The following is a 9,229-nucleotide window of genomic DNA, read 5'->3' as shown; positions in this document are numbered from 1 at the left end:
TCCACACTTTTATCCACTGCATTAATTGATGAAGCATCGTTTGGGATGATAGATCCTGAGAGAATATTCTAGCCATTAGGAAATCAACTTTGCTTGTAGAAGGGAATGTGTCCCAAACGTTAGGGGATTACACCTCACCAAGAATCTGGGAAATACTGAACATTCCACTTCCTTCCATTCTATGAATAGAACCTTGTGGATGGCCTATTGTAAAGGAAGACTTTTAGATTCCTTTCCCTGATATTGTTGGCCAAAATCATCTTCATCAGAAGGAGAGACTTGATCTTGAAAAGCAAGGTTTGTTCTGAGAATATGTAGAACCGTCGTTAAGTCAGACACTTGTGCCATCATCTGGCACAGAGGTGGAAAATCTTGCAGTGGGGAGTGTTGAGTTCAAATTATGCACATTGAAAGATGATATCACCCTGGCGATCGGGAGCAGAGTCTCAGGGACACCAGGAAAGTTATTTATTACATTTTGAAATCTTTTGTCAAATTAAAGTTACCCAATGTGTCTTTTCTTCCATTTCAGCAAGGACGGGTATGTTCCCTGTCAAACCAGGCAGAGAAAAGAGGAGGTTTCAGTGGGTGAGGTCCCATTTTATCAAGCACAGTCTCTAGGGTGAAGTAGAATCTTATCATCTACAGACTGGGATGAGGAATGCAGATGATGAGATGATGTTTTGCTCTCTTTAGTCCCTCATCCTCATTCAAAATACCGAATATCTGCAGTATACACAGACTACTAGTATCCTTCAACAATTCTGCCCCACCACCCACAAAAGAGGGAAAAACATTGAAACGGTTAAAGAAAGAACATTGAAATAAAGAATAAAAGCAAAAGTCAGAAAATGGTCTCTTGTTCTGTAATTAATGCACTGGAACATACAAAGCACAAATCTACTTGAGTCATGGGCAATGTCTACCCTCGTACCTGTCTTTAAGAAAGGAGACAGAGACAGCACTTTCTGCTATAGGCCCATTTATTTGCTTGATTCAGTGGTTAAGGTGGTAGGGTGCATTCTTCTGGATAGACTTTCGAAATGGGCAGATGACAACAATGTTTTATCGGAGGTGCAGTATGAATTTCACCAGTGTGGTCAATGGTTGACCAATGCTTGAACCTGTAGATGGTTTTAAGTAAGTACAAGGTTGTTCGCTCTGGTTCTATACATATGGCATTTATGGATTTGTCATTTGTGTTCGATCGTCTTAACAGAACTAAGCTCTGGCAGATTATGTTTTCTATAGGGGTAGATTGAGACATTGTTTTATTATTGAGGGATCTCCATAGGGACACTATGGCAGCTGTACGCTACACAAAAGACCTAAAGGTAACCCGGCAATTTCCAATACAAAGATAGGTTTGCCAGGACTGTATCTTGGACCCATTTCTTTTGAGCTTTTATGTTAACAACATGAGGCAGGTCCTCTCGGAGTTAAAAGTAGATTGTTCACAGGTGGGGCAGCAGTGTCTGCCAGTACTATTATACACAGACTTTGTTGAAATCCTTTGTTCATTTTATGGAAGACCTGGACCTTTCTGTTAATAACAAAAAATCATATGTGATGGTCGTGGGTCCACGATCCAGAAAATCACATACATTTATATATGGGTTCATCCCAGTGCCAAAGACCTGTGTATTTTTTTTATTTGGGAGTGCTGTTCGACTCCTCCTTCAAATTGGCACCCCTTGGTTTGTTAGGGCTAACACTGCTGTTTTTAACTTTGCCTCACGTTTGAGCAGTAGACCCACCGGGGCCCTTTTACAGGTTTGAAGGGCCAAGTGTATTTCCAAAGCAAACTATGGAAGTGAGATCGAGGGATATATTACTCAGGATGAGCTGCAAATTGATGAAAACGCATTTTGGAGACGACTTTTGTGTGTGCGCGTGGTACCCCCACATTTGCAGTACACGAAGAAATGGGTGCAGCCTATTTATCCGATATTACGACCTTTCGCCCTCTTTCCCTTTGGCTGAAAATGTGGTCTAGGCTGAACTAAGCAAAGAGATTCTAAAGTATTGCTTGGCCCTTGATTACTCCCATCACATTACCTGGTTTAAATACATCAGGGACTGCCTTTTGAATTTAGGCAGAGGAGGATTATTTATCAACCCAGATAAGATTTGCAAGAAGGCTCACAATTGGGCAAAAGACCATTTTTTGCTAAAGAGGTTGTTGGTTAGAGAAGAAGGGGCTCTGATGAAGCTTAGCGTACGTCGTTACGCTATGATGAAAACTGTTCCCTCCACGGTGCGTTATCTTTTATCGGTCCAAAGTAGATATGATCTCTTTTCTTTTTATTAACTAGATTTTGTCTGGACCTTTTTGTTTTCCTTGTAGCTTACCCTAAAGGGGCAAACAGGACCCATATTCTTTTGCCTTGTTGCTGCGACGGAATGTCTCCACAGAACATGCTACATTTTATAATGTTTTGTAGGTTTTCCGTGGAACCGTGGAAACTATATATCCTTCTCATCTTAAAAAGGGCTAATTCTAGCCAGGTCCGCCCAGCCCATGTTGACTTACAAATGCTTTCGGGAGATATTGTACTTAATATTCTTTGTTTTTTAAAAGTTGCTGTTAGGCTTAGATATAGTTGTGGTTAATAGCCTTGGGTGTGATGTAGCATAAATCGCATTCTAATTGTAAACGTGCATTATAATCAGAGGTGTAGAACGCACCCACATATATTTTTTTGTTGTATTAACATGAAGTGTTAGGATTGTGAAATGTAATAACATGAAAACATGACTTGCTTTAGGCCATTGAAGGTGAATATAAAAAAACGTAGAAAATGAACGTAAACAGCTGAAAACATTAACGTGAAGAACTTGTGTTGTGCAACTGACAATCATTCATGTATTAGATGTGCTTATTAAACGTGTCATATGTAGGTAAATGCATTAATCGAAAGTGCTTTAATGTTATGCAAATTCGTGAAGTTCACATGATGGTTTCTTATGTTAGCTGAATCTTGTAGGCCTGAAAAGCAGTTCCCTGGAAACTCTCGCTTTAGAATTAATAGTTGAATTTCATGTGTGCTGTGGAATTTGTTCTTTCTGACGTTTTGTGTTGCATGTGAAAGAAGCATTCTTGTTAGCTAGAATAACGTCTTTGTTTTATTAGTGAGGCAAGGAGAGAAGAAGTTACAATCATGTTGCTTGAGTCGATAAAGGAAGGTCGCTGAGTGTCACACAGGAGAAGATCTGGGAACCACGGCCAAATTGTATCGAGGAAAAGTACAGCGTTCTCCCATGGAAATTTACCTTAAGGCTTGTGCCCAGAGTGAATGGCATGATCTGAACTAGACTCTGGGAAGGTTACCTATGAATTATGTGATGTGAAAGTAGGCTAAGCGCCCCACTTCTTTTTGCCTTCAAAGAGAGAGAGCATCTTGGAAAGAGCTCTGTCTTGGTAGCTTTATGATGCATTGACAAATACTGTGGAGAGACTTCTTAGGAAGACTCCACATGCTGACACCTTTTTACCCTCCGCTTGCGAAATGCTAAGTAGGGATGTCATCTTAGTGTTAGAGTAGGGATAGACTTATGTTCTTTATTCATCAATCCTTGAAGCAGGGAAATGTGGACTCATGCTTTTAGATCTTCTGCACTTTGCTTCTTGAACTAATTGTATTACTTATGCTACATCGTCTAAATTGAATGAGCAGATTTGGTTTTATGCTAATTACGATGCACTCTTATACTCTCGTATTGATGTGTCTTTATGTTCAGTAATTTTTAGCTTTGTTATAAATCAACTAACCTTAAGTAAGTTGTCTGTAGTTACTATGTGTCCCAAAAGAGTATTGATTAATTGATTGGCGTTTTAATGACTTTTCTCCCCTTTACACTTTCATGCTGCGAAAAAAAAGAACCATGTTTTCAGAGTATAAGGAGAAGGGAACTTTGTGTTTGTTTCAGTAGGTTTCTGTAATGTCTTTTTGGGTTATTTTCTTCATAATTTTATTGGTAGTTTTTAAAATAGGTTTTTTATATTTGTTTTTATCTATTTCTTAAACAACATTTATTGTAACATTTTGAGGTGAGCTTTTTAACTGATTGTATATATAATGATTTGTTGCACTTTTATGGTTTTTATTTCTTAAGTCCAAAAAAGTTTATTTTTTAATATTTTTTACTCTAGAAGCAAAAGAGCGGTGTGCAAAGTAGTAGAGTAAGTTACTGCTCAAGAGTGTATATAAAAATGGAGGGTGGAAATGGAGTGAGAAGGGAATTGTATTCAGAGCTTGGATTTTTTATCAGAGGCAAAGAAGTTGCTACTTGCAACTATTATTAAATTGCATCCCAGACACTACTATTTACAGTTCTTTTTAAGACCTTATTCAATGGCAAATTAAATTCAGCTCGAAGCACCCCTTCCTCCTCTGTCTCTTGAAATACCTTTTCAAGAGTAGGATAATGGTTGCACATTTGATAAATTTGTTTTGGTCTGTTGACGAATAGTTTAATTCAGTGTTAATTATTTAGCAAATTCTATTTAATAGTCCCTGATCACTTAAATTAACAAGTCAATGGGGCTTTTGAAAGCTTGTGGAAAGAATGGTGCGCCAAGTTCACAGGACCTTTTTTAACAAAAATTGATTTTTTCATAATATAATTATGTATACAATGAAAAAGCTCTGCTGTTGAGGTCTGTACGCCATTGGACTGTGCACACACGTTCCTTCCCCCACACTCACTGTCCCTGGCAGCAGCCCATTTACAAGTAGCAGCCTTCACACCTAACATGAGGGCTAGCTTTAGAAGTGCATACCATGTCTGTGAAATCGAAAGAAATCACTAATAAAATACCACTCCCAGATGATCTTTAGCCTTGCAGTATAGTTATGCACACAAAAGGTGTGTACAGTCCAACCAAGCATAAGATTCTTTATTGGGCACTCAAAGATTATGTGTCTCTACAAAATCACATTTGGTCTACACATAAGCCCAGATGAAGGCCTTCAAAGAACAATGCAGGTCAAAAAGTGCTAACCTGAAAGGCCTAACACAAAATAACTGACCTAAAGAATAAAACAACGTTTAATAAGAAATGTAGCAGAAAGGGAAATTAATATGATACTATAGTAAAATAAGTTAGGAGTCCCTTAGAACTTGTGGTTAATCCAACAGTATAGCATTGAGGTTATACATATTTTGAAAAAAGGCCAGATATGTATTTTTATTTACACAAAGTCACTTTGGAGGGCTGAGACAAACATAATTTACAAGATCTTATTGCTGAATGATCTTTAAGGAAAATACAAACAATTCAGAAAAGGTGACATTGAGAAAGCAATTTTAACTTTATGAAAGGATATGGATGAAGCTAGGAGTGAGAATCAGTTGCTTAAACAGTAAGTATTAAATATTTCACATCAAATTATTCAAATGAGGAGAAATGGGGCCTCACCACCAGGTCAAAATGTTGAAAATGAAACTAGTTCGGGTACCTTTCATCAGAATCTGTACATTCTAGTAACAGTGCCCACACAATTAGCTCCACCAGACAGGTATAGTGGTGACTTACATAAGCTAGGAATCGTTTTAAGGTCATTGTGGGATGCATTTGTGTGTAAGATAATTTTGTTTTCAATGCCAGCATCTAAGTTTGCATTGATATTATCCTATTCATCAGAAGATACGGCAGCTTGGTCTATGACATTAATAGAAAGAAACAGTCCATTGCTGTATGATCTTGAGGTATTCAAGAAAGAGTTATGGGGAATTTTTGATAGAAGATCATAGAATCAAGGGGCTGATCATGAATTACTAGATTTTAGGCAAGGTAAAAAAGATTTATTACAGTATGTGATTCAATTTCATCAATCAATAGTTAAAATCGATTGCCCTGAAGAAAAAAGAATGACGGTATTCTATAGGGGATTAAATACTAATTAAATGATATCCTATCCCTGAATCCAGACTTCCATAGAATATGGAAGATGTAATAGATATAACTATAAGAATCAATTAAAGATCAACAGATGGACAATTTGAAAAGAGAAGATCTGAATTTAGAACATGAATGCTTGACAGAAACTGTGAAGTAGTAAGAAGCATCCCTTTCCATCCCGAACCGATGCACTTGGGTACTGTACATCCATCCCTAACTAATGAAGAAAAGTAGAAGAGTAGGGAGTGAGCTTTATGTTTCTATTGTGGCCCTCACCAACACTACAATAGAAAATGTAAGAAGAAGCCTGGGAAAAAGCATTAGGAAAACCAGAATGCTCAACTGAAGGGAGGAGGGAGCCATTGAGCAATTGCATAGTAGGCTCCTCTCAAATAATTTTGAACACACTACAGCCAGGTACAGCAGATGTTTTTCTTTGAACATTACATTGCAGGAAACGTGCAAACTTTTATCGTATCTTACAGCAGTCATTGAGTTAGGGGCTACCAGGAATTTTATAGCTGGGAAACTGGTAAAGGAAGTTGAAATTACAAAGTGTTAACAAGAACAACCCATAACAAGTGGGAGCAGTAGATTTTAGGAATATCTGTTATCAGGAAGTAGATTTGGCATCAGAGAATATTAGTACTCATTTAAAAAAATGGCAGCCATGGTATCCATAAAAAAGTCTGAGGAAGAGATTGATTTGGTTAAAACGATTCCTAAGGAATATCATTATATAATAGATGTCTTTAGTAAACAACAATCAGATCAGTTACCACCCTGCAGAGAATATGATTGTTACATTTGATCTTGAGCCTGGGGCCAAATTATTATTCAGGAGAATATATGCACTGGTGGATAAAGAGACAAACATTTTGAAACAATAAATTGATAAATATCTGGCCAATGGTTATATTAGACACTCACAATCCCTTGTGCCTTCACTTTTGTTTTTGTACCTGAAAAGGAGGGTGATCTTCATTCCTGTATTGACTATCGTGCCCTGAACAAGGTTACCATTAAAAATAAATTATTGCTCATTTCCGTAATCTCAGTAATGAAAGATCAGATGAAAGATGCTAAATGCTAAACCTTTATGAACATCGATCTATGAGGTGCCTATTATTTGGTAAGTGTCCTGAAAGGGATGAGTGGAAGACAGCATTCTGTTCCAAATTTGTGCTTTATCAAAATCAGGTTATGCCATTTTGTTTGTGTAATGCCGCTGTCTCACTCGAACATGAGGGACTTTCAGTTACTCGAGGAGGACTTTCCCGTTCTGGACGTTTTATTGAGCACAAGTCAAGGGGACCTTAAGACAGCCCTCAGATACGGACCTATCCTGTCCAGAAAAAACATAGTATAAATTGCTACTCTCCATTCGAGATTATTACCCATGCACCATTTTGATTTGGGTTGGCTGAAATAGTGTCATTCGGTTAACAGAGTAACACAATACTTGGACTCTAGGTTACAGTATTAACTTAGTCATACGGGAGTGACCATTGAAGAGACAGTATTATGTACACCTCATCTGGGTCACAGGAAGACTGAACTCACAACATATTCTATTAGGAGCTGCAACTACAGCTGATAGCAAGGATGTCCTACTAGATGCCAATCAAACAAAAGCGTTGAGAAAGTCGTGGAGAGACTCCCCTTTGCGATGAAACACATGCTGGTTAAATCTTATGACACAGTCAAAATAAAGACGAGGTCGAAGAACCGGACAATAAATCAATATCTTCAATAATACGCACATCTCTTGGTTGTTGAGATATACACGAGTGACTCAAACTGTGTAAAAATTGGTTTGTCTAATTTCAGGACTAGACTCATTTTTTGGGGGAGTAGTGCATTTCTTCCCTTTCTGAGAGCACCGTGGGACCTAATAACCTTATACCTAGTAGCTCTTGCAGGTGACTGTCAATTGAGCGCCACATAACTATTTAATGCACACTGCAGTTGATGTATTTTTTGAAAACACTTTTATTAAACAACACACATAGAAGCAGGACAGAACCACATACATTTGTTTCCACACAATAATATTGTAAACTGAGAAATTACTATGTCACTATGTCATACATAGTGGGTTAAGAAATCCTGATGACAATCTAACCTTTGGCTCCATGTCTTGTGGTATTTGTGTGGAGAACCCCTAGAGGCATGCAGGTGTTCCTCTGCTTTGGCACAATAATCCATGCCTCATGTCTATTCAGCCATGAAGACTGTGGTTTTTGATCACCAGTGGCAGGCAATATCTTGTTTGGCTATCAGGAAACCTACTGCAACAAAAAGTATTGTAGCTGTTGGTCCCTCCCACTCATCCATCAGACCTAGTAGGGCCATTTTGTAGGAGTTATATGCCTGGCAATTACTTCGATATTACATTATGCACCCATTGCCAGTAAGTGACTATCGTAGGGCAGGATCAAATGATGTGATAAAAGGTACCCTGGCTATCCCCACATTGCAGACAGTGTAGGTGTACCCCTATGCCCATCTTGTGTCGTCTGGTAGGATGGTAATACACTTGATTGAAGTATCACAGTTCGATTAATGTGAGGCGCATTTACATTGTGAGGACCTGGGGGTCATCTTCACCTCAGTCCAATCATCATTGTTCAATGAGCCTAAGTCCTTTGGATCTTTTGGAAAGTGTCTGTAGCTTTAAGCACCAATGAATGATGCAATCAAAATATCTCTCCATGTCCCTGTTCCTCAAGCCTCAGGTGGCCCTCTAATGGGTTATATTCCAGGAGTGTATCCCAACCTCGAGTATGGATGTCTAAGGCGTAATGTAATAGAAAGGTATCTGTAAAATTGAGTCTGAAGCATGTCATAGTTTCCACCAGTTGCGCAAATTTATTTCATATGATTGCCTTCCCATACATCCCCAAGTTTGGTGATTCCTATATTATCCCAGCCACAGATGCCACCAGGGACTGCTGCATGGAGGAGCCACATTCCCCTCCAAAGTGGAGTCTCAGCTGTTATGATCGCCCTCTCACAGCATCCACCGAGTGCTCAACACCAACAAGCTAGGAATGTGTTTTTCGCATGTGGTAGGTTTCTACATCTGCACAGGCTATATAGTAAATCAAGGACCCCCATAGGATTAAATACATTCCAGTTCTGGGGATAATGATGGATTGTCCCTGTCTGCAAATAGCCAGTCATTGATAGGTATCATTTGGCTAGCCAGATACTACAGTCTAACATCCATCAGGCCCAGTACAATGTTGTACGGTGACAGGGATTGTTTGCCCCTCCCGCCCCCCATTGGAAAGGATGAAATAGAGGACAACAGGAACTGAA

Source organism: Triturus cristatus, chromosome 2_2, assembly GCF_964204655.1.
Source record: "Triturus cristatus chromosome 2_2, aTriCri1.1, whole genome shotgun sequence".
Taxonomy (NCBI): domain Eukaryota; kingdom Metazoa; phylum Chordata; class Amphibia; order Caudata; family Salamandridae; genus Triturus; species Triturus cristatus.
This window is presented reverse-complemented; position numbering follows the sequence as displayed.